The 26,097-nt window shown below is 36.4% G+C and overlaps 1 pseudogene; it reads left to right on the forward strand.

The window, feature by feature from the left end:
- The window catches only part of LOC133751567 (elongation factor 1-alpha 1-like), a 145,874-nt pseudogene extending 126,130 nt beyond the window's left edge, over positions 1–19,744 (forward strand).
- Positions 19,745–26,097: the final 6,353 nt, after the last annotated feature.

The raw sequence follows: 26,097 nt of genomic DNA on the forward strand, positions 1-26,097 counted from the left end.
AGCATGCACTCTTTCCTTTATCATTAAGCTTTAATTAACTGAGTCAACATGGTTCAACTCTTTTGTCTCTGTAGTAACTGATTAAAAAAAACTAAATATTTATCTCTATATGTCCCCAAATTCATTGAAAATATTAAGCCTAGATATTTTGAGTTCTTATGCATTATTCCATATTGCATAATAACATTATATTGATATTTGAATAAATGACTCTCTCTCTACATTTATATACATATATATTCTGAATATTAAGAACCTAAATAAAAATGATTACATTCTCAAGAATCAATATAACTCTTTAGATAATCAATTACTACCTTAGTGCCCACAGGTAATAGTGATGGTCACAAAGTGACATCCCTGCATCGCACTTCAATGGAAATGATTGCAATCAGAAAAATATGAAATTCAGTTTGCTCTGGTCAGATGATGACTATGAGTGGCTAAATCTGAATAGATTTTAGCGTATGGCCTTAGACAAAATCTGCCACCACCCACATTTTCACATGTAACTAGAACACATTCCTGTTGTGTAATATTTTCATTTTGTGGCTTTTATCTCACAAATGATATTTTAATAGAGGACTGTTCCATTAGTAAACAGACTGGTCTTGCTGACACATCTTTCCTTTTAAAATATACTTTGGCTGAATTCTAACAAAACCATTTTGAATGCAAAAGGGATGCTTTTCAAGCCAGATGGTTTATCTAATAGGAATGTTTTCTGATTAGAGAAACAGCAGTAGACTCATGATCACAGCAGGTGCCAAACTGGTTCTGTAGTTTACATGAATTTGCAACTGAACAAGTCATGAACTAAAGGGAATCTATTTTTCAATGTGCCACAGTCTTTTAAAAGTCTAAGAAGGAATGTCAATGATGCTACCATGTCCTATGTGGTTTATATATCATCTCTTAGCATGAATGTAGCTATTATTATTGCCTTTGTGATAATAAATTTATTTATTTTTATTTTTTTAAATTTATTTGACAGGTAGAGTTATAGACAGTGAGAGAGAGAGACAGAGAGAAAGGTCTTCCTTCTGTTAGTTCACCCTCCAAATGGCTGCCATGACAGGCACTGTGCCAATCCAAAGCCAGGAGCCGGGTGCTTCTTCCTGGTCTCCCATGTGGGTGCAGGGGCCCAAGCACTTTAACCATCCTCCACTGCCCTCCCGGGCCAAAGCAGAGAGTTGGACTGGAAGAGGAGCAGCCAGGACTAGAACCCGGCGCCCATATGGGATGCTGGCGCCACAGGCGGAGGATTAACAAAGTGAGCCACAGTGCAGGCCATGAATTTCCTTGTATATGGAATTCTGTGAGTACATTGTACATAAGATTCATAAAATTTTGAAATCACAATTTTTTAGAGCATTTTATGTTGGCATAACAATCTAAAGTATATTTTTATAAAATAATCAAAAATATTTTATAGAAAAAACTAGGACTGTTTTTCTTTCTCATTATCATTATTCCTTGCCACCATATTGGCCTTTTATTTCAAGAAAACATTACAAGAACATGTACTTATAATCATGTAAACAGAATGTTATTGGAATGGTAGGCTCAACCATTCCTTATCATGCCTAAAACAGAACTTCTTAGGTCTCTGTAGAGAAGGCATGGGGACGCAAGTTCTAAATAACAGAATTATTAAATTTTACAATAGTGAAAGTTGCTCTGGGGACTGACATGACTATTGGGTGCTTGAAAAACAGTACATGCACAGACACATACTGTGCTTATTAGCATACCCTTCCCACGATCTGCCATGAACCCCAAACTGTTCCACCTCAGTGGCATGCAAAATTAAAGATGCATGCAGTTAGGGGGACAGTATGGGTCCACCACACTTATTTTCCTTTCTAATTTATATTATTCATCTGCTCTCTTATCTCATTTACTTCATTTGTTCCTTATATTTTCTGCTTTGAAAGTTGAATCCAAGTCATCATTTCCACTTATCCTAACCACAAATATATTCCATAGTCTGTGCTAGAACAGTTGCTTAAATAGCAAAGACTGTTGGTTCCTGGAACATGTTCAAGTCAGAGATGCAGTTTTTCGAGAATAATCATAATTTCCCAAATTTTTAGAAATTCAAATTGGAAAATGAAATTATATTTCTATTACTATATCAAAATTAATTCTCTCAAAAAATGTTCAGTTAGTATCAAAATATGCTAAATGTAAATTAAAACTTGGAATCTCATTTTTTAAAAAAGTAAGCATTTAGCCAGTTTTATTAATACATCCATTTGTCATTTGGTCTAATTAATAAAACTCAGAATTTTTAATTTATCATTACTTTTTTAAAGATTTTTTTATTTTATTTGAAAATAAAAATTACAGAGAGAGAGGGAGACATAACAGAGAAATCTTCCATCTGGTAGTACACTCCCCAAATGGACACAATAGCCAAGGTTGTGCCAGGCCAAAGCCAGGAGCCAGGAGATTCATGTGAGTGCAGGTGCAGGGACCCAAGGGGTTGGTCCATCTTCCAGTGCTTTTCCAGTGCATTATCAGTGATCCAGATCGGAAGTGAAGCAGCAGCCAGGACTCAAACAGGTGCCCAAATGGGATGCCAGTACTTCAGGTGGCAGCTTAACTTGCTGTGCCACAGTGCTGACCACGATGTATTATATTTTTACACTTCTTTTGGTAGCTATTCAGACAAAGACTTGAAACTCAATTACATCTAACTATCTGACGTATCAAGCCTTGTTCCTTTAGGTCAACAGTAAGATTTTATATCATAAGAAACATATATCTGGAATATACTATCAAGTCTCTCTATAATTCTTACTGTGCATGACAGACAACTAATGTGATCAGTTCATTAAAATGGTGAGGTTGTTTATTAGAAGTTGGATTTGATTGATTTTTAACTCTGTTAAAGTTCTAGGAGTCTATTCTGTAAGTGACTCCAGCATTCCATAATAATAGAGCATCATTTATATCTGCATTAACCAATGAGCTAACGACCATTAACCTGAACTTCCTTTCCGTTAAATATTTCCATTTTTTCTGTGAGTCACTTCTTTTTACACAGAATAGGAGTGTACAAATGTGTATAGGGAATCCACAAGTTCTCCGTAAGAATGGTTTCATTTTCCTCTCCGTTTAAGAGCTCATGTCAACTAAGCCTGATGGTAATCAAAATTCATGGATTTCCAGTGTCTGCATGTCCACATTGCATATCACTTTGATAATGAGTTGGTGTCAAGAAGAGATAGTGTCCTTTTCCTGACAAAATGATAAAAACAACAGAGTTTTAGAACATCAACTATAGAGCTGGCGCCGTGGCTCAATAGGCTATCCTCCACCTTTGGCTCCGGCACACCGGCTTCTAGTCCCGGTTGGGGCGCCGGATTCTATCCTGGATGCTCCTCTTCCAGTCCAGCTCTCTGCTGTGGCCTGGGAGTGCAGTGGAGGATAGCCCAAGTGCTTGGGCCCTGCACCCTCCTAGGAGACCAGGAGAAGCACCTGGTTCCTGGCTTTGGATCAGCGTGGTGCGCTGGCCACAGCGGCCATTGTGGGGTGAACCAACTGAATAAAGGAAGACCTTTCTCTCTGTTTCTCTCTCACTGTCCACTCTGTCAAAAAAAAAAAAAAAAAAAAAAAAAGAACATCAACTCTATGATCTTTCTTCACTTATGATATGAGCTTAGAAGTCAGATCCAAATGATTCCAGCATTTTCTGCTCCACTAGAGGATCCAGGTTACTGTGAGTGGAGAAAATCAGAAGGAAAACTGAGTCATCAAAGAGAATGCTGTGGGGTCCATGTTCCAAACTCAGAAGAGCCTGTATGTAAAACCAAGTAATGCCAATTCTGTGTGTGCCAAGTACTGATTTAGTCTGTGCAAAATAACATCATCATTAACTCCGCTTAATGTTCACATTATTTTTTAAAAACTTAAGTTACAAGTATAGGAGAATATACCTAGGAACGTGTTTATTCAGATTTTAAATAGTACACAATCAAAGAAATTAAAGCCATAACTGCTGGTCTAATACAATACTTTTCATCCTTTGAAGGGCTTAGTTACATTTTTCAAGTATGGTAAATACTGTTATAGTCTATGTGGCTTCAGTGGTGCAAAACATAGTTCAGTTCAAGAAGTAACACTATTTCTGCAAAGGGCTGAATAATAAATACTTTAAGTTTTGAAGACTCACCTCTGCTACTGAATTTAAAATGTGGTCATAGACAATACATAAATGAATGGGTTATAACTGTGATCTCATAAAACTGTATTTACAAAAATATGAAGTGGGACGGCGCCGTTGCTCAATTGGTTAATCCTCCGCCTTGCGGCGCCGGCACACTGGGTTCTAGTCCCAGTCGGGGCGCCGGATTCTATCCTGGTTGCCCCTCTTCCAGGCCAGCTCTCTGCTGTGGCCCAGGAGTGAAGTGGGGGATGGTCCAAAGTGCTTGAGCCCTGCACCCCATGGGAGACCAGGAGAAGCACCTGGCTCCTGCCTTCGGATCAGCGCAGTGCGCTGGCAGCAGCGCGCCGGCCACGGTGGCCATTGGAGGGTGAACCAACGGCAAAGGAAGACCTTTCTTTCTGTCTCTCTCTCTCTCACTATCCACTCTGCCTGTCAAAAAACAAACAAACAAACAAACAAAAATATGAAGTGGACCACACTGAATCCATGATAGTGTATCTGGAGATACCTTTCTCCAGCATCTAAAAAGGGCATTCTAGTACCATTAGCACAGTTGTACATCTCATGTCTTTCTTACTTTAACTTAAAAGTGGTTTATTATTTAGAAAGATTGAACAAAATCAGCGTTCTTCAAAAATAACAAGTTTTGTAGTAAAGTTTAAAAGAATTTGACAGTTGCATAAATTGGCCATCTCATTGAACATTTAAAAAGAAATGATCGCCATTCTAGGAGCCAATGTTTCATTTTTATGTCTTAAGTATAGAATTTTCAAAAAGATCCATTATTATGATTTTGAGTGTGCTGACTTTTCTTGGAAGAAATGTGTCAAAGTAACATATTTTAGTAATGGGAAAAAACTAGCTTTCTTATATCAGCCTGGATGTGTGTAATGTGTTTTGAGTACCTTGAGTTCTCATTTTTTGAACAATAATTACCATTAGAAGGAATCAAATGAACATAATAGGCATTTATCTCTCTTGCCAATTCAAAGGTATTAATTGAAAAGAAATAAACAAATTACCAAGTAGAGTGCATAATCTTTTTAAATGACAGGGTTTCATACTAAGTGTGATTGGTTCTGATAAGTAATGAAGAACAGATAATTTAATTCTTTGAACAAAATAACAATTACTCTCCTCATGATACACTTAAGTAGCTATAAAGAAATCCAGATGCTTTGAAGAAATCAATGAAGGCTGTGTTATTACAAAATAAGCAATTTGAGTGTGAAGTTAGTTTGTTTTATTTTAAAATGTGCATCATCATGTTTTATTTTGTTTGTAAAATAATGATGAAATAGATAAGTATTTACACCAGTATCCATTGGTTTTTATTTCAATTAAAATGTTTTGCTGTTTAGTGTATCATTTTATTTTGAAAATTCTTTGTAGTAGATGGTAACTTTCTAATTTGTCACTCATTTTTCTTCTTTATTTCCCCCAGTGTTACCTTAGTTTGTTGATTCTTTCACCTGTTAGGTAATTTATTTAATCATTTTGATGATTTATATCCATTAATAATTTCATTTTGAATTATGCTTCATGGGTAGTATTAAGAATTATGCACTTGTTATTTTGCACCTGATATTTTTATACGAATTAGTCATTCATAGTGTGATAAATGATCTAATAACATCAAGGAAAACCAACCTTATTGGAGGAGGGCACAGAGTACATCCAACTTTGAATAACACTGGCCTATAGTTTAAAATAAATACTCTTCTGTATATAAAGATAATTGGAAATGAAAAAAAAAATCCTGGTGTTAAATTGGAAATGGCATAGAAAATTAATTAATTTTTTAAAAAATATCATGTAGGATCTCTGTCTTTAATGTGCTGTACACTATTATTTAATGCTATAACTAGTACTCCAACAGTACTTTTTCACTTTGTGTTGCTATGTGGGGGCAAACTGTTGAAATCTTTACTTAATATATACTAAACTGATCCTCTGTATATAAAGAGAATCGAAAATGAATCTTGATGTGAATGGAAGGGGAGAGGGAGTGGGATAGGTGAGGGTTGTGGGTGGGAGGGGGGAAGCCATTGTAATCCATAAGCTGTACTTTGGAAATTTATATTCATTAAATAAAAGTTTAATAAATGACTTAAAAATAAAGAATAAATACTCTTATGAAAAAGAAAGATTTTTTTAAAATATTCAATCATATAGAAGTGCAAAAATTGAAAGTTACTTTTTTTTACCTATCCCCTAAACTCTGAAGCACTACTTAAAGTCTGTGAACACACTGATAAACACAATTAAAGACTTTTTATATGAATGAAAGTATGTTTATGCATGGGAACCAATATGTATATATGTATATGTATGTGTATGCTGGAAAATACATAACAGTGTATGTGCTTTTACAAAATAAAACCTGAGCATAGATACTACTGTTCTGTTTTCTCTCCAGCATTCAACGAACGAAATAGCCTGGATCTCTGCACATCAATGCATCACATTTGTACTACATCCAGGTGCTCCACATTGTAAATATACCCTCCTTTACTAAATAATTCTCTCGCTGATAAAATACAAGATGTCTTCATTTTTTTCTTCCTAATAATGAAATATTAAACACCTCAGTGGGAGAATTTCTATAAGATTGAATTCTTTAAGAATTTTTATTCACAGTGTTTGCATGTTTCAGATATTGGTAGGAGAAAGCACTTTGCTTCCAATTTACTTTTCTAAAAATTGCATATTTAGAACACCATCACCCTCACTAAATCATTGCCTTTTTTGAAAAAAACAAATTTACACAAATGAGAAATTATGAATGGTGTTCCTTTCAAACACATTTCCCAATCACTGGCACAGTTCAACTTTTTTTTCAGTTATTATCTTTATTTAGGTTTTTACCTTGAATTGCTTTTTTTCCTTGTCCATTGTTATGCTATGTTATTTAAACATTTTGTCAATGATTTGAAAAATTATGAATAAATAATGACAATCAAACCATAATTTACCATATTCCTTGAATTTTAACCAACTAATTGTGGTATTATAACTCATAAATAACATAAAATAATATTACAGGGAATCTTCAAATGTTTCATTTACAATTTTTTGCCAAAATAAATTTATTTTTTCAAATAAAGCAACTGAAATCAGGAGTAGAGTCACAAATCTGACCACGCATTCTGATATATGATGCAGCCATCCCAAGTAGTGTCCTGACCACCACTCTGTACACCCACCCTAAATTTATCTTTAATAACATCTTCCCACTAACTTCTGATATAATTGCATTCATCACCATATTATGATATCTTTAATAAGAGTGTGTGTTTCAAGTCAAGAAAATAAAAGTGTTATGTTAATAATACATTGTGTTGGGGCCAGTGCTATAGCACAGCTGGTTAACGCCCTGGCCTGAAGTTCCAGTATTCCATATGGGTGCCAGCTGAGTCCCAGCTGCTCCTCTTCTGATCCAGCTCTCTGCTATGCCCTGGGATAGCAGTAGAAGATGGCCCAAGTCCTTGGGCCCCTGTACCCAAGTGGAAACCCGGAGGAAGCTCCTGGCTCCTGGCTTCCAATCAGCAGAATTTAGGCCATTGCCACCATCTTGGGGGTGAACCAGTGAATGAAAGACCTCTCTCTCTATTTCTACCTCTCTCTGTATCTCTGGCTTTCAAATAAAATAAATCTTTAAAAAAAAAAGAAAAGAAAAAATAATACATTGTGTTTAATGTTTTATGTACAGTAATTGTGAACTATTTAATGAATTTAGTGTGCATTTTATTTGTTTGTTCAGTTACTACTCCAACCAGACTTTTCCTTAATAATTTGAAGTGTGATATCCCAATCTCATCATGTTGGATTAGGAATTTCTAAGGCCAAAATATAAAGAGCAGTTTTATTGCTTCATACTCTTGGCCCCACAGGCACAGTCACGACCATTTTAAATTCATATAGTCAGACATTAAAACATAATTTCATCTTTGATAATTTTCTATATCAATATGACTTGGTCACAGTAGCTAAATATTTGGTCACACATTATTCTAGATGTGTCTGTCAAGATATATTTTGATGAGAATAACATTTAAGTCAGTGAATTCTAGTAAAATAGATCACCTCTCATAATGCAGGTGGGCCTCATCCAAGCAGGTGAAGGTTGCAACAGAGAACTTCCCAGATGAGGAGATTATGTTTCCTAGAAAGTCTGCTGACCTACACCACAGATGTTGAACGTGGCATCATCCACTGTCAAATCATTTTCTTAAAATAGGTTCGTGCTTCTCATATATACATCCTGTTAATTCTATTTCTTTGGAGAACAAATATGTAATATTGTCAGATTAACTGGATACACAATACATAGCTGCTTTATCTAGTCCACTGTTCCTGACCAATAAACAGCTTTAATGATCTTGAGATGATATCACCTTCACTCTTCATGAGTTCCCTCCTATAGCCTCTAGTGACTTTGTCTGCCAGCATACCTTGGTCAGGACCATCTTAATTCATCCTTTTAGAACTCTAAATCTTCAAATCTCATAGATCAGGAAGTTAAATTGGTATTTTGTTTACCAGGGTACCCCTAGCATCTACATGCACATCATACACATCTTATCCATATGTACATACAGTACTCTTCCTCTTCATTATTCTAACTATATGAATTTAATGGACTGCTTAATCTCTGGGAAGCAATTCCACCACTTGGAGTAGTTCACTTCCAACATTCGCATAGTTTTCCTCACACAGTCACATTTCCAGATAACCATGGGGAAGAGCTAGACAATTCCATGCTAAATTTTGACTACAGTTGCATTGGATGCATAGAATCACCTGCCATATAGATGGTATTCTTACATTCTTGCATGTTTTATTTACTTCTTCAATAAACAGTTACTTTTTGTTTACAAAAATATTAATCATTCCATGCTTAAAATATTGCTTCATATTTCATGGTTATTTTCTCATTAGTGGGAATATTTTTCTCCTAATGTTCTTATGTTGAATATAAAAAATTGTGTCTGCTTTAGAACTCTACTTTTAGTAATTATTCATTTGAATGTCTTAATAGTTCCTATGTAGAAATATAATCTACCCTTTTCTAATGGTTGGCCTTTCCACGCCTTTCATTTAAACTTAGAGATACTATTTTCATGACCTATTTTTAAGAAACTTTTTTTTATTTCCTTTAAATTTTCAAATTTTTAGAATAAAATTCTAGATACAGTAATTTTAAAATAAACTCTGAATTTTTGGTTGTGTTTACTACTTTTAAAAAACAAACTACTTTTTTTCTAGGTTTTGAATCAGAATTTCACTTATTTTTCTTTTTTAATTGCCAAATAATTTTATTTTATTTTTCAAATTTCAATGTATTTTTCTTTTGTGATGTCACTATGGTTAAATGTCAGGCTTATTTGTATGTAACTAATTTTTTCTTCAACGTCTTCTTACTGGGTCACGCTCCAACCCAGGTTACCCTATTGCATACTATTGTTTGATTTTTAGTGTCTTCTGAGATGTAATAGTTTCTTGGTTTTTCCTGATTTCTATGACTTTAAAAGTTTTGATGTACACTGGACAGGTTTCATGCTTGTTGTTTCCAAATATGAATATGTCTTGTTTTTCTCATGATTAGAACAGAGTTGGAAGTTTTTGGAAGCAATATCACAGAGGGAAGTGCTATTCTCATCACAACATATCAGGGGGTAATGATGTCCATATGGCATCCCTGGTGTCATTAGCCATTATCATTTGGTTAAAGTAGTGCTTACAAGATTCCTCAACTATAAAATTTGTGACTCCTCCCTATCCCTACATTTTGGGAAATACCAGCAATTCTAGCTCACCTTTTATGAGTAAGGACAGAGAAAGGGAAATAATTAAGTTCCATATCTCAGGAAATGTGTCTCTCCAAAAATTACTTGGAATAATTCTGTGAAAAAAGGCTTGTACTTCTCCTCCATTAAAATAACTGTTTTTAATGTTGGTTGATGCATTTCTCTTCTTTCGACTGTTAACATCCCAATATACATCCAGAAATAGTGATAAAGCAAAGCTAAGTTTATCAGACTTCATGTGGTACAGAAGAATAACACTTTTGGTGGAATTCTAAGTCTCAGAAAAGAGAAGTCAGAAAGAGTGGGAAATAATTGTTACATTAAATGTTCGGAATTGGTGATTTTCAAGTGAGTCACGCCAGATGGAAAACGGACTGGCATTACGCAGGGCTTAGGAAATAGTCTCAGATTAATGGGCACCATGAATCCAGGGTCTTGAAATAAGTACTGCTAAACAAACCATTAGTCTTTATTAAAAAGCAGCTTTATTTGGTTTACAGTTTTATCTGCCAAGAGCAAATATTTCCTAAAGCAATGGTTGGCTTATTTTTGTTATCAGTATCAGTTAAGAAAAGGAAGTGGAATTTTTCTTGGTTACAGTTTGCTTAACAAGATGACCAGAAACTATATTGACCTTGGTTCTCAATTTTTTGTTTTGACAGCTTCTTGAAACAAATGTGAATTGCATTTGTCTGTCTAAATTTTTACTTGGTACTATATGTTTTTGTTATTGCATAATTTTAATGACATATTGATTTGTACTGAGATTTATTCAGTTTTTATTCAAGATTTGCTAATTGATTTGAAAGGCAGAATAACAGAGAAAGAGGGAGAAGCAGATAAAGATATCATCCATCCACTGGTTCATACTCCAAAATGCCCACAAAAGCCACTGCTAGACCAAGCCAAAGACAGGAGCCAGGAAATCCATCCAGGTCTCTCACAAGGGTGGCAGGAATCCAAGTACTTTGGCTGTCATCCACTACCTCCCAGGATGTGCATTAGCAGCAATCTGGATCAGAAGTATGAAGCAGCTGGGACTGGAGCATGGCATTCGAGTATGGGATGTGGACATCTCAAGTGGCAGCCTAGCCTACTGCACCAAAACACCTGCCCCTGAGATTCTTTGTAAATGCCTTTAATTTAAACCTTCTTTAATTCAAATAATAAAATAATCTTCTTTTCAATTAATTACCTTGCATTTCTATTATGGCCCTTCAAATAGTTTGTGGAAATAGGAAATTAAAAATTAAATTTGTTTTGCTGCAAAAATATTTGAAATCAGTGCATAAGCTATTTTTAAATGCATGTTTTCTTTTTTTTTTTTTTTTTTTTTTTTTTTTTGACAGGCAGAGTGGATAGTGAGAGAGAGAGACAGAGAGAAAGGTCTTCCTTTTTGCCGTTGGTTCACCCTCCAATGGCCGCTGCGGCCGGCACATCTCGCTGATCCGAAGCCAGGAGCCAGGTGCTTCTCCTGGTCTCCCATGCGGGTGCAGGGCCCAAGCACTTGGGCCATCCTCCACTGCCTTCCCGGGCCATAGCAGAGAGCTGACCTGGAAGAGGGGCAACCAGGACAGAATCCGGCGCCCCGACCGGGACTAGAATCCGGTGTGCCGGCGCCGCAAGGCAGAGGATTAGCCTGTTAAGCCACGGCGCTGGCCTTAAATGCATGTTTTCTATTAACGTTTTAAAGATCTCATGTATAAGATATATTGATTTTTATTGTGAGTTTTTAAATTATTTTTTACTAACATTTTAAATACTTTATGAATATTTCAGTAAAATTCTTTATTCTTTGTTTTTCTTGGAAATTATAAAATATATTATTCTGTGAAATGCTTTTGGTTGTTTTGCTTTTTATGACTTCTGGCTTTTTTTCAGGACACATAGGTTTACAGTGGCTTGATCTTGCTGGTGGGCACACATCCTTGTCTTTTTGTCCCAGTTGTTGCTCCTCTGCTGTTCTATGCCTCATCTCTGCCACCAAGATCATCAGAGGGACAAGTCTTTTGGGATCACAGAAGGACTCTCAGGAAAAGAGCTCCTTTGCTTTTTGGCATTTAGCCCCTAATTTTCTATCATCAAGTCCTCAGAATTCTCCATAGAGGAAGCTGGAATTTTCTAGAACAGCCAAGTCCCATCCTATTAACAACAACAACAATAACAGCAATGCCCAGAAGGTTTCTATCTGTTGAGGTGTACAGCAGTGGCCACATTTTGCATTATTATACAGACCATCTTTACTGCTTATAATCAAGATTCTGAAATAGCTTTCCTGATACTGTCATCTACTGTTTATTTGCCTTGTTACATAGTTTATTCAAGTTATTTTTCTACAGCAAAAGAATCTACTTTTAAGATATATCTATAACCTCTCTTTCAAAATAGAAACCAGCTATTTCCTTTGAAACATCACAAGGGTCATTGCAAGTTCTCCTCTTCCTTTCAAGGTTTCAAAGAATCTAGGGGCCACATCAGAGTTCAATTTCAAAGCAACCAGCCACATAACCTTAGAAATCTTCAAGAAAAAAATATTTCCCCAAACTCACAGAAACAATTTAGTATAGTAAGTGAAATCAGGCATTAAGAGTCAGGTGGCATTTAGGTGAATATTGTTCTGATATTTAGTTGAGAATTTTATTCAATTTATTTGTAATTATATTTATTAAAATATGAAATAGAAATAATACTAAATCTTGTCTTGTCTCACTATTTCCAGGATGAAATAAGATCTGGAATGTGCGTTGTAAGAGTTGTCATTGAATGCAGATTTAATGCAAGGTGGCTATTATTAGCAATGAAAGCTCTATCCTGAAATGATAAATACATGCCCAACTTGCATATCTTGTTCCTTTTCTCTGGGCAGAGATCACTACTACACCTAGAAACGAGGGCCAAGGACCCATCAGCATCTATAAAAGCGCATGGGGTAATAAAAGACAGGGAACAGGAAGCAGGTGCTGACTGATCCACTTAATTCTGATGGATGGCATGTGTCTGGCTTAGGGCTATTTTTAACAGGTCCAGAAAAACTAGCAGATCATACTCTGTAGCCTCTTAAAAGACACTGCCAGTACTTGCCAGTTTTCAAGACCAATGGGAACTCTGTGCAATTGTATTTGTTATCCTTTCTAGCCAAGATTTTGCCTTAATTATAGATGAAATCCCTTCCTATATTAATACCATATCTCATTTCCACTATCAATCTGTCATAATGCAAACAGTAAAAATATACCTCTAGCACTAGAAATTTTTTAAACTCTTGACGTTTCTGAGAGTTACCTACTGCAATACACCAGCAAGAAGAGATATAAGATATGTGACTTCATGTGCACACTACATTATTCCAGAAAGGGGATGCAACACTTTTAGGGAAATGAATGTTGGGAAACATAATTCCAGATTAGCCAACTGCCCCAAAACAAACCACAATATTCTCTAATTATATGTCAATTAGCATCTCAAATTTAACGTGTCAAGGAGCAGGCATTCGGTGCAGCTTGAGATGCCTGCATTCCATATTGGGATACCTGGGTTCAAGTTTCACTCTGCTTCCAATTTTAGATTTAGTACATTATTATGCACCTAGGAAGCAACAGATGATGTCTCAAGTACTTGGGTCCCTATCACATAAATAAAATATATTGCAATTTTTAAAAAAAAATTCCACAAAACTCAACATCTCCAGACATGATATCTGACCTCTCATTATCCTCTGTCCTTGAATATTCTTGGTCTCCATCAAAGAAAATGATATCACCATTTATCAATCCGTGTCTCCCATGTGGGTAGCAGGAACCCAGGAGTTTGTAATCATATTCCATCTCTGTTTCTCTGAAACCTAGTTCCTATTTAATACCTTAAAAAACAGCTGTCAGAGAAAAGGTAAACAGAGCTCTTTCAGGCACATGTTCTTATTTTTACTCTTTCTATTACATCAGCCTCCATTGCAATTGAAATTCCCATCATGTCTTACCTCAACAACGTCTGTAGTCACCTAATGTGACTCACTGCTAACGCTTTTACCCACTCAGATTATTCTCCATGTTACAGAAAGAATTTTACAATTTCTTGATTTAAAAATGACTTTTAAATGGTAAATCAGATGGTTCAAAACCGCTCCATGATGTCTTAGATTACTTGAATGTAAACTCCATGAGAGTGGAGCTTGCTCATCACTATTCATTTTTCAGTTCCCAACACATGTATCACAACATAGCTCATCATAGACACTCATTGAATGAATCATCTGTTTACTTCTTGGTTTAGGTTTGTTTTCTCTTTGCAATAATTAGTGTGCTTTGCTGAGGGCCCTAATGGGAATCTGCTATATGGAGTTGATCCAGGGTCATGAGATACATATTTGCAGCTTGTACAATTCAGAAAATGGGGGACATTTCTTGGATTTGTATCATGTACAAATTCTGCAGCTGTTCCTAATGGCCCAATGAACATGAAAAAAGAAAAGAATGTACAGGTATCCAACCTTGAGATTAATAGAAAAGACCAGGAGAAACTGATAAATTTAGAGCAATTGGTACCAACAAAATTCTTAAATCTATTGTTAATAATCTCATGAATCAGGTTATAACACCAGGGAAAATGATTTTATTGAAAGTAATTTTTTCTCCAGATAGACAAATTCTAACAATTACATAATTGAAGCAACTTATATAGGTATAATTAATATTTAATAAAAGAAATATGCAAGCAGAATTGTTTAATGTTAAGGAAAAATGTATAATAATAGAAGACAATGAATTTGTGAAATGTATTTGGAAGAATAAACGACAATAATCATATAAAACTAAGTGTGCTCATAGTATTTTTTCTAACTTTTTTTGAGAATGTGGGGAATTTGCGAAGCTTCAACATGAGTTTCATGTGCTCAGAATGTGTTTTCATTCTTCTGTCCGTATGCAATGAAGTGATAGAGATTTCAACTTTAAGTGTACTTTGAAATGACCAGGATAGAGGAGTCATCAATATTAAATCTTTCCTTCCTTTTCTTTTACTATTCCTTGGGTCATTTTATGTCCTGGACCATTTAACTCCCACTTTCTATGGTCTCTATCTCTCATCTCAGCTCTCAATTACTTCTCTATTCTGACATTTCACCTCTGCTTTCTTCCTATGAAAGCCATTACAAAGCTCACAAATCATGGCCTCTGGTAAGCCATTTATCTTCCATTCTCCAGTTTCATCACCTATAAAATGAAAATACTACCAATCGTTTATGTATTTCACAAATATAGTATGACATAAGCATAATAATATAGATGGAGAACAATGCAAGATGCGGTGAGACTCTGAAAGAGAAGGAAAGTGAAGGAAGTTAGACCATGAGAGAAGCTGTCACTAATAGAAGAAGCAACTCAAGCAGAATTCTAAAGAAATAGACCAGGAGCTGATAGTGGGAAGCAGGTGGTGGGGAGATTGACTGCACATAATAGCCTAAGGGAACAGTATGGAAATTAATGGGGCATCTTGTGAAACTGCAAGAGAAGCATAAGTAAATATAATCTTTTTGCTCATCAGGGAGAGTTAAGCACTATGATAAGCTAAATTTGTGTTATTATTTAGATGCATTGGAAATTGGTTAGTAAATGCATGGGTTGGTTTGTTTACAGTAAGGAATTAGAATTAGGTAATGATTGCTGTTGCTGTGTTTGTGCTTAAGAGGAATTGCACTATTATTATGTTAATAGAATAAGACATAAGTGCAAAATTTATTGACATCTCAGTCTGATTCTTATCAAAGAAGTAAGAGCATAAGCAAGAAATAAAGGCAATTAGAGTCTAGCAACCACTATTTCCAGGAAATTCTTATGCAGGCGTGGAGAGTAAAGGTTGTTAAGAGCAGGTCTATGAATGACTCACAACATGTTGTTTCTTGGTGTAAGACTGTGACTTTCTTTTTATGCTTCTCAAACTATAATTATTTTATGTACCTCTCTCAATAGAATATATATAAATATGTCACAGAAAGCTGCAAATATTAGAATATGACATGAACATAGCCAATGTAGAAGCTTGATTTTATTCTATATTAATGGTTGTATTAATTGTATATTTCTGTATAATAATCCATTCCAACAGTTAATGGCTTAAACAAAAAATATTAAGGTTACTCAACCTAAAAATCTGTAAGAATCTGTTGCATCAGCTGAAATGGTTAAGTTGGAGGCAGGCATATTCAAGATGGCTTACTCACATGAGTGTCATGTTCATTCTGGCCATGAGCCTAATTCTTCTTCAGATGTTTCTCTGCTAAACAAGTTTACTGGGCATATACAGCACAGTTGCAAAATTTTTAGAGCAATTATCATGAATGAAGTATGAATATTTAGTATATGTCATGACCAACTCTTTAAAGTTTTATAGCATTAATAATAGCATTTCTGCCCATATTCAAGGGAAAGGAATACCTCTTGATGAGAAGAGTATCAACAACATATTTTAAGAAAAGGGGTGAAATCGGAGACTTTAACAGACATTTTTGAAGATGTATTCATTTGAAAGTCACAATTACAGAGAGGGAGACATACACACAAACACACACATAAAAAGAAAGAGAGAGTGAGAGAGAGAGAGAGATCCTCCATCCATCGTTTTACACCCTAGATGGCTGTAATGGCCAGGGATGGGCCAGGTCAAAGCTAGAAGCCAGGGTCCCAAGCACTTGGGTCATCTTCTGCTGATTTTCCCAGGCCATTAGCAGGGAGCTGGATCAGAAGTGGAGTAGTTGGGACAGGCACTGGCACACATAAGAGATGCCAGCATCACAAGGAGCAGTTTTACCCACTAAGCTACAACACTGAATTCTTAATAGACATCTTAAATTATAATCTAAGTCAACAAGAGTATGTATCCCTTCATCATGCAGAATATACTCATTCACTTCTCCAGGAAGTAAAATCTCATCCTATAATTGCATCAGCTCAATGTCTAGTCTTATCATCTAAATCAAATTTAGCTATAAACGATAATTGTGCAGTTTCTCAAATACTGCTCATTAAGCACTCTTTCTTCCTTGTGACTTCCCTGATCTATAGTGACAATTTTTCTCATTCTCCAAACATTCAAAATAAAGAGATGGGACAGGCATTGGATAATGGGCTGTAGATACTAGCATTCAAAATGATGAGTAGAAGGAAAGCACATGGTAGTCACAGGCATACATTCACTGTGAAAAACTGGCACATGCTGCTAGTATCTTAAATAGACCTCAGTTCTACTTCCTGGAAATTGTTCTCCCTGACTTTTTGACAGAATGCACTAACTCTTATTCTGTTCTTTGAGTCTACCTTAAGCCTATTTCCTGACTGTTAATGTTTGTGGTTTTAGGGCCTTTTCTTATTGCATGCTGTTTCTTTCCATTTTTCTCAGAAACTGATACTTTTAAAAAACATTTTTGAGAGCTTTTTATGTTGAAGATAATTCAGTCCATCAGGAAAAAAATAGCTATTTTTTCAAGTTAAACTATCCTCTCACTTGACCTCACCATTAGATTGCTGTGGGACAATATTCCTCCAATTTTTATAAGCTTCATTGTATACTGAAGAGCACAGCTAAAGCACAGTACTATGATCCTTAGAAGGGTATTTGTCTGCTTGAAAGTTTCTATGAGAAATCATCTTAGATTTCTCTGAGTTCTTAACAGTGGATTTTACTGTACAATTGTTCTTCTGCCCTAAGCCAGTGCTTAATTTAAGGATTGTTTGTAATCTAGAGATTAAGAATGAATAGTATACTTATTTTCAAACTCAGGAACTCCTGGATCTTTCACATTTGAGAGTATATTTTTATCTCATCTTTCCCTCATACTTTATCATAAGTAAGGATAATTCAATGGACACTTTCAATATATCTGCCTAGAAATTGTTAGTTTGATCATTTTGATCATCAAGTTCTTTAGTGTATTTTTATCTTCCCTATGACTTCAGGTAATAGCATTGTCAAAATTTCCACACTACAAAACATATTGCAGTTACAATTTAGTTTCCCTTTTACCTATCAAAGGTAGCTTCCTCATGGTTCTATAGCCCTCTAGTAGCACTTTGTCAAGCCCCCTCTACATTCTTTATATGGTTTGTCTCAAAACCAGTACTGATTTTCTAGGACTTTGACAGCCATAGCCCATTTTCAGATACCAAACTATGTGCAATAATCTGTTATTGTGTAAAGAAAAATCAATCCCCAAGCTAAATAACCTAAAGAAATTATAAATATTTACTGTGCTCATCACTCTTCAATCAAAGCAGAGCTTAATAATGATGGGGAAAATCCTATGCCTGTTCCAACTGTCAAGATATCTCATCATTTTTCACAATGGATTTGCTACCAGAAGACATGTCATGAAGACCATTGCTAAATGAAAGCCAAAAGGGGAAAGAAAAACTCATATCAATATTATTGTCATTGAACACATAGTATTGGGCAAGTCTGTCACTATTGTCAAGCTGATCTACAAACATGCTTGGATCAACAGAGGAATCACCAAGAAGTTTAAGCAGGCTGCTGAGATGGGAAAGAGCTCCTTCAAATATACTTGTGTCTTCAATAAACTGAGCTTGAGTATGCTATGACCATCAACACCTCCCTGTGGAAATATGAGACCAGTGATCATTGTGTGGCTATCATTGATGCCCTAGGACAAAGAGACTCTATCAAATTCATGATTATAGGTGCATCTCAGGCTGACTGTGCTGTCCTGATGGTTTCTGTCGGTTCCAGTGAATTTTAAGCTGACATATCCAAGAATAGGCAGACCCATGAGCATTCCCTTCTGGCTTACACATTGAATGTGAAACAACTAACTGTTGGTGTTACAAAATGGAGATTCCACTGAGCCACCATATACCCAGAAGAGATATGAGAAAATCATTAAGGGAGTCAGCACCTGCATTAAGAAAATTGGCTACAATCCTGACAGTCACATTAGTGCCAATTTCTGGTTGGAATGCGAACAATACACTGGAGCCAAGTGCTAATATCCCTTGGTTTGAGGGATGGAAATTCACCCATAAAGATGACAATTTTAGTGGATCCAAATGGCTTGAAGCCCTGGATTGCATCCTATCACCAATTCATCCAACTGACAAGCCTTATGTCTGCTCCTTCAGAATGTCGACAAAATTGGTGGCTTTGATACCGTCCCAGTGGCCCCAGTGTAGACTGTTGTTCTTAAACATGGCATGGTTGTAACCTTTACTCCAGACAATGTCACAACTAAGGTAAAGTCTGCTGAAATGCAACATGAGGCTTTGAGTGAAGCTCTCTCTAGGGTCAACGTGGGCTTCAATGTCAAGAATGTGTCTGTCAAAGATGTCCAACATGGCAACCTTGAAGATAACAGGACAAATGAGCTACCAGTGGAAGCAGTTGGCTTCCCTGCTCAGGTGATTTTCCTGAATCATTTAGGCAAAGTCAGCACTGGCTATCCTCCTGTACTGGAGTGTCACACAGCTCACATCGCTTGCAAATTTGCTGAGCTAAAGAGAAAGATTGATTGCTGTTCTGGTAAAAAGATGAAAGATGACTCTAAATTTTTAAAATCTGTTGATGCTGCTATCATTGATATGGTTCTTGGCAAGCCCATGTGTGTTGAGAGTCTCTCTGACTCTCCTCTTCTGGGTCATTTTCTGTTCATGAAATGAGACAGACAATTGATATGGGTGCCATGAAAGCAGCAGACAGAAAGTCTACTGGAACTGGTCATATCAGCAAGTATACACAGGAAGATCAGAAAGCTAATTAAATAGTAGCTTTGTGACTTGCCTCCACAGTCTTAAACAACAATGGAAGAAGAATCTTAGGACTCTTGGTATCAATTGGCCACTAAAGTTTCATTGTAAAAGGCTAGTTAATGATAAAATACATCTTAATTTACTGCATATGGATGAAATGGTCATTCTTCCATTCAATTATTATTTATCACCATTGTTTTATATTCCCACTACACTAGGGTTTCTTTCCTTTATATTTGTTAAACTTTGTATTTTGTGAAATGTTAAACATTTTTGTTTTAATTTGTTTAAAATGTTTTCACAGAAACAAGAAAAAGAAAGAATGAAAGGAAGGAAGGAAGGAAGGTAGGAAGGAAGGAAAGAAGGAAGGCAGGAAGGAAGGAAAGAAGGAAGGAAGGAAGGAAGGAAGGAAGGAAGGAAGGAAGGAAGGAAGGAAGGAAGGAAGGAACAGAAAGGGGGGGGGGGAGAGGGAGGAACGGAGGAAGGTCCATGAGAGTGGGGGGAGGGAGAGAAAGGGAGAAAGGGAATATCTTAGACTTGTAGCTACAAAGCATATTAAATCTGTTAAAAAGCTAATTAATATTAAAATAAAAATAAAATGAAATGTGCCCAATGCCATGGAGAGTTAAAGAATACACAGAGTGCATACAACAGGGTGGAGAAAAATGCAATTTTTGTATAAAGACAGTGTAGAATTTGAATTCAATATTTTATACTTCCTATTTTGATGTGGTATTGTTGCATAATTCCAAATCACAAATTGATAGTTTCCTGAACTTGCCAAGCTGTCATAGAAAAGGGACACTGCAGCACCATGCCATTTCTATAAAATCTAATTTTACATTTTTCACAATCAACTTGCTATTCATATATTATGTGATTTGTGATTTTGACAAATAATATTGTGGCATGAGCTTTGCCAATATAAAGCTTATATGTTTTTGTCAATAATGAAAAATTAAATTGGTTTTGCCACATCAATATTTTGAAAGATATCTCATTTTTTCAGATGTTGTTAAACATCTTCTATTTAATTACATTGTTTGATTTTGGTTATATTTTGCATGTGACTTGGTTGAATGCAGTACAATGTGATATATTCAATGGATTCCAAAAATATTTCTAATATGCGAAAAATTTTATAACTAGTCTAACTTTTTGTAATATTTAATCTTTAATCTTATAAGAGGAAAGGATCTCTCAATGGAAGTTCTGCACATTATATTCAAAGTGCTGCAATAAATTGCCAATCAAGATTATTGTATCTATAAAACTCTCTTTCAAAAATGAATGAGAGAGGCCAGCGCCGTGGTGCACTAGGTTAATCCTCCTCCTGCAGTGCCAGCATTCCATATGGGCGCTGGGTTCTAGTCCTGGTTGCTCCTCTTCCAGTCCTGCTCTCTGCTGTGGCCTGGGATAGCAGTGGAGGACCGCCCAAGTTCTTGGGGCCCTGCACCCGCATGGGAGACCCCGAGGAAGCTCCTGGCTCCTGGCTTCAGATCGGCGCAGTTCCGGCCGTATTTGGGGAGTGAACAAACGGAAGGAAGACCTTTCTCTCTCTCTCTCTCTCTCTCTCTCTCTCTCTCTCACTGTCTGTAACTCTACATGTCAAATAAATAAATAATGATCTTGAAAACAAATGAATGAGAAATTCAGACATCAGAGAAACAAAAACTGAGTTCAATACCACCAGAGCTGCTATACAAGTCACATTTGTGCATATATATATAAGGACACTAAAGGGTGTCCTTCAAATTGAAACAAAAGGACAAAAAAGCAGCAACAAAACAATATGAAAATATAAATACCATGGTAAAGTCAAATATATTGAAAATAGTTAAGTCCTAAAACATTGTATTATAGGTGCATGAATAACTTAAAATCTGGCATAGAATTTAAAAAAACAGAATCATAATAAGCAACTGAATCTATACTAACAGAGACACAATATAAAAATTAATTTGGGGGCCAGTGTTGTGGCATAGTAAGCTTAACCTCTGCTGGAGGAGCCAACAGTCCATAGGAGTCCCAGTTTAGGTCCCAATTGCTCTTCTGATCTAGCTCTCTGCTTGTGACCTGGGAAAGCAGTGGAAGATGGATTGAGTGCTTAGGTCCCTATGTTGGGGTCTCAAGCTTGAGGTTGGCCCCTGACCAGCAGGTGCAGTACAGGCATTCCCCAACAAGGTGAAAGGGAGAGGTAAGGTCGACAGGTGATGAACATACCATAGCACCCGTGAGTGCTGTCGAAGCAGGAACTACTTTATTGGGGAAGTGTACAGGCTTATAAAGCTTACGAAAGACATGCGCAGTAGGGGAGCCAATCAGAGAAAAGGTCATGCAGGCATGGGTGGACCACGCACAGGGGCATCTTAAGCAAAGTATAGGGATCACGCACTGTCCACGTTTCCGGAACCAAAGCAGACCTATCCCTGCCTTATGTAGCTTAACCACAAAAGCCTGAGGCATGCCCCTCAAACATCCGCCAGGTGCCATATTGTAATGGAGATTTTAGGCAATGCCCAACACCCCTGCACCTACATGGTAGACCCAGAAAAAGCTCCTGAATCCTGGCTTCAGTGTAGCCCACCTCTGGCCATTGTGGCTATCTGGATAGTGAACCAGTGGATGGAAGACCTTTCTTTCTGTCTCTCCCAGTCTCTGTCTGTAACTCTACTTCTCAAATAAACAAATAAAATTTTAAGAAAAGTAATTAGTATAGTGAATAACATAGGAATAGAGAGTCTAGTCTTTTATATATGATTGAAGTTATACTCAATTTTAAATCAATTTTATAGCTTCAATATATAATTCAAAATGCGATAGTAATCACAAAGCTAATATCTATAGAATGTACACAAAGACAAATGAGAAAGGAGTCAAAAATGCCTCTAAAAAAGATTCAATGAGACAGAAAAACAAATATCATAGGATTCGGCTTATGAAGCATCTAGAATATACAACTTCATATATACAGCAAGTATATATGATGGGTTATCAAGGGTTGGGATAAGGAGGAGTAGAGAGTTATTGCTTTCTGGTTAAAGTTTCTGGGGGTAAGGAGATATTTTAGAACTATTTTATGCTGAAAGTTACACAACATGGTGAAGGCAATTAATGCCACTTAGCTGTATCCTTGGAAGTGATTAAAGCAGCAAGTTTTATATTTTACCATATTTTTAAAAAAATATTAGTTATATCAGTAAACAAAAAGCCAACAGGCTACACACTGTAGGTAGATCAAGTGCAAGTGATATATCAGTGTATCTCAATGAAGATTTTCTTTTCTTGGAAAAAAAAAACAGAAACAAAGGAGAATGTTTTCAGGAATTTTGTGTGTATATCTGTACGTGTGTGTGTGTGTGTGTGTAAGTGGCAATTTTAACTTATTAGCTTTCAAAAAAATACTTCAAGGGATTGATGTTGTGGCATACTTGGCTAAGCCTCAGCCTGTTGTGCCTGCATCCCATATAGGCACCAGTTCAAGTCCTGGCTGTTCCTCATCTGATCCAGCTCTCTGCTATGGCCTAGGAAAGTAGTAAAAGATAGCCCAAGTGCTTGGGTCCTTGCACCCACTGGGGAGAGCCTGAAGAAGCTCCTGGCTCCTGCGTTTAGATGGAACCCAGATCTAACCATTGTGGCCATTTGGGGAGTGAACCAGCAGATAGAAATCCTCTCTCTCTGTCTTTCCCTCTCTCTATCTATAACTCTACCTCTCAAATTAATAAATAAATAAATCTTTAAAACAATAAAATAAAATCAGCACTTTTTAATAGAAAACTCTACTTAATGGTAACAAAAACCAGTAACAATTTTAACACTCATTAAAGCAAAGTTTAAAGATAAACCTTTATCTTCTAGTATTGGTAAATGCTAAACGTACAACACAGATTCTTGGGTAGAGTTCAAACATAAGTCTTTCTGATGGGCAGAGACTGCTGAAATTTTAAAATTTTGAGATAACCTTTTTTTTGATAAGGATTCAGTTTTCCACCAATTTGTTGTTCCAAGTATCTATTAAAAAACTGTAAAGGAATCTTAGTTGTAATACTATTGGCTAGAACAGAAAAAGCCAATGAACTTTATGGAAGTGTAGTCTGGTTTAGAAAGCCAAAACTTGAAATACTAAAAGATATGTGTTGCATACAAAATTTTGTAACTATAGCAATGTTGAAAAATTTTATTGGATTTTGACAAAAAGATGTTTTACCTACATGGCTGGAAAATTAATATTGGATATTTGCTGTTGAATTTGGCAGGAGTTGCAAGGCCCAAATCCTCACCATATGAGCCTTCCCACAGGCTACATGTGCTTATTCAGGCATAAGGAATCAGTTCAAAAATCAAACATTCCAAGAGCATCAGACATGTTTTTTATCTGTTTTATTACCTATAATGTCACCTCCACTGGTCTATCCATATTTAAAGAGGAAGAACATAGACTCCCACCTTTCAATGATAGATGTAGCAAGTTACATCAAAGCAGCAGATTACAGCTTAGGAGACCCTCTTTGGAAAATAAAATGTGTCTAACTGAGAAGATATTGAATGGCCTTGAGGTAGGTAATAATGCGATCTGATTTTTGTTGAAACAGTTCACTCTGGTTATTATGTTGGTGATTGATAAATGTGTGGCAAAATTGGAAATCTGGAGACTGTTAAGTGGTTTATTGCTATAGTTTAGGAAATAGATAATGTTAATTTACATAGGAAGAAGCAGAAATGGATAACACTAAAATATGTTCTGGAGGTATAATTAATGAAAATAGACTATGTGTAGTCATTGGAAGAAAGGAAAGAATCAAAAAAATTACTTATAAATTTTCCATGTTAAAAATTGTGTAATTTGTAATTTATTTGCTGAGCTGAGTATGACAAGAGGATGAATAATTTTCATGCACTATTTTACAGGAAGAAGAAATCCAAGAGCTCAAATATCCATATGTTAGTTTAGTTCCTTATTAAATATTTAAGTGGAGATGTGAGGTGGGTCATTACATATGTTCCAAATCCAGAGAGTACAGAGGAGACATCAGAGGTAGAAGTGAGAAGTAGTGAAGTAAAGAAGGCCATTTGCATGTCAATATTATGTGTAAATGAGATAAAGCAATTTATATAATACAGCTAGAAATGATGGGCAGCTCAGGATCTTGGAACATTCTAACATTAGGATATTAGGCACAGAAATAGGAGCCAAAGGAAGAGAATGAGAGCTAACAATGAAGACAGGGAAAAATCCAAAATGCTTATTATATCAGCAAAGACAAATGTCTCAAATTTTATGATTATGTGATAAAAGCACCCCAAAACTTGGAACTGCTTTGAAATGGCACCCTGAGCATGGATGCTCAAAGTATCAGCTGGAGCAGCTTGAAGGCAAGAAGCTGAAATTATTCAAAAGCTTCCTTCATCATTTGATGACCTGTGCTGTAAAGAGTAACAAACCACTTTGAGCTGAGCCAGCTAGTGTTTCTTAGAGCATCCTTCTCTTTTGTTAGGTAGTGTCTCCCTGTAATCACGCCAGGATGAGGGTTTTTGATAGCTGGAATTTTTACATTCAAGGAGCTCAGGGCTCTGTGTGTGTCCCACAAGAAGGAATTGCAAATTTTTATTAGCTTCAAAAGCCAGGAAACACTAAATTCACCACATGTATTGGTCAATGCAACTTCAGAAATCCTCAGAAGTCAAGAGGCTGAATCCAAGCCATGATCACTCAGTGCAGGAAGCCTAGACCCCATATCTCAGTGTCACTCTATTAGAAGAACATGAGGGATATATTGAGGCTGTCATCTTTGGGAAATATAATCTGTTATAGATAAATAAAGCCTGTCAATTAGAGTCAGCAATTTTGGATTCCATTAAGATATCTCTCTCCGCTCACCCCTCAAAGGCTAGCAAGACAAAGAGCAGGCACCATTTTGGACATACGTCATAAGCAGGGCGACCTCAGGTCTGCACCAGCCCTGAACCTAGCAGAAAAACCTGACTCTGGGGGGAGGGGTGAAATAACAGGAGATTAGCATCTAACTTGGCAACCCAGTGGGAGACTGCAGGAGAATTGGAGCCCACACTGAGGGCAGCAGAGATTCCCTGTGTGGTCCTTGGGAAAGAGCTTCCGATCTCTGGCTCCTGTGGGTATATCATTCGCCTGCTAACTACCTCCAATTACGTTCAGCTGTGCTGAATTACTTCCTTTTTGAATCAAAAAAAAAGAGAGAGATTTACCACGCCTAACCTGGGAGTGTCATCTTTGACACACCCTCAACCCTGAGGAACCAAACACAGCTCTCAGTCCACACTCATCTCAAGCCTCTAAGGCTCCACCCAAAGCAGACAGTCCACTTAATATAGAGCCATAGTGTAACAA

Source organism: Lepus europaeus, chromosome 2 (assembly GCF_033115175.1).
Source record: "Lepus europaeus isolate LE1 chromosome 2, mLepTim1.pri, whole genome shotgun sequence".
NCBI classification, from domain to species: domain Eukaryota; kingdom Metazoa; phylum Chordata; class Mammalia; order Lagomorpha; family Leporidae; genus Lepus; species Lepus europaeus.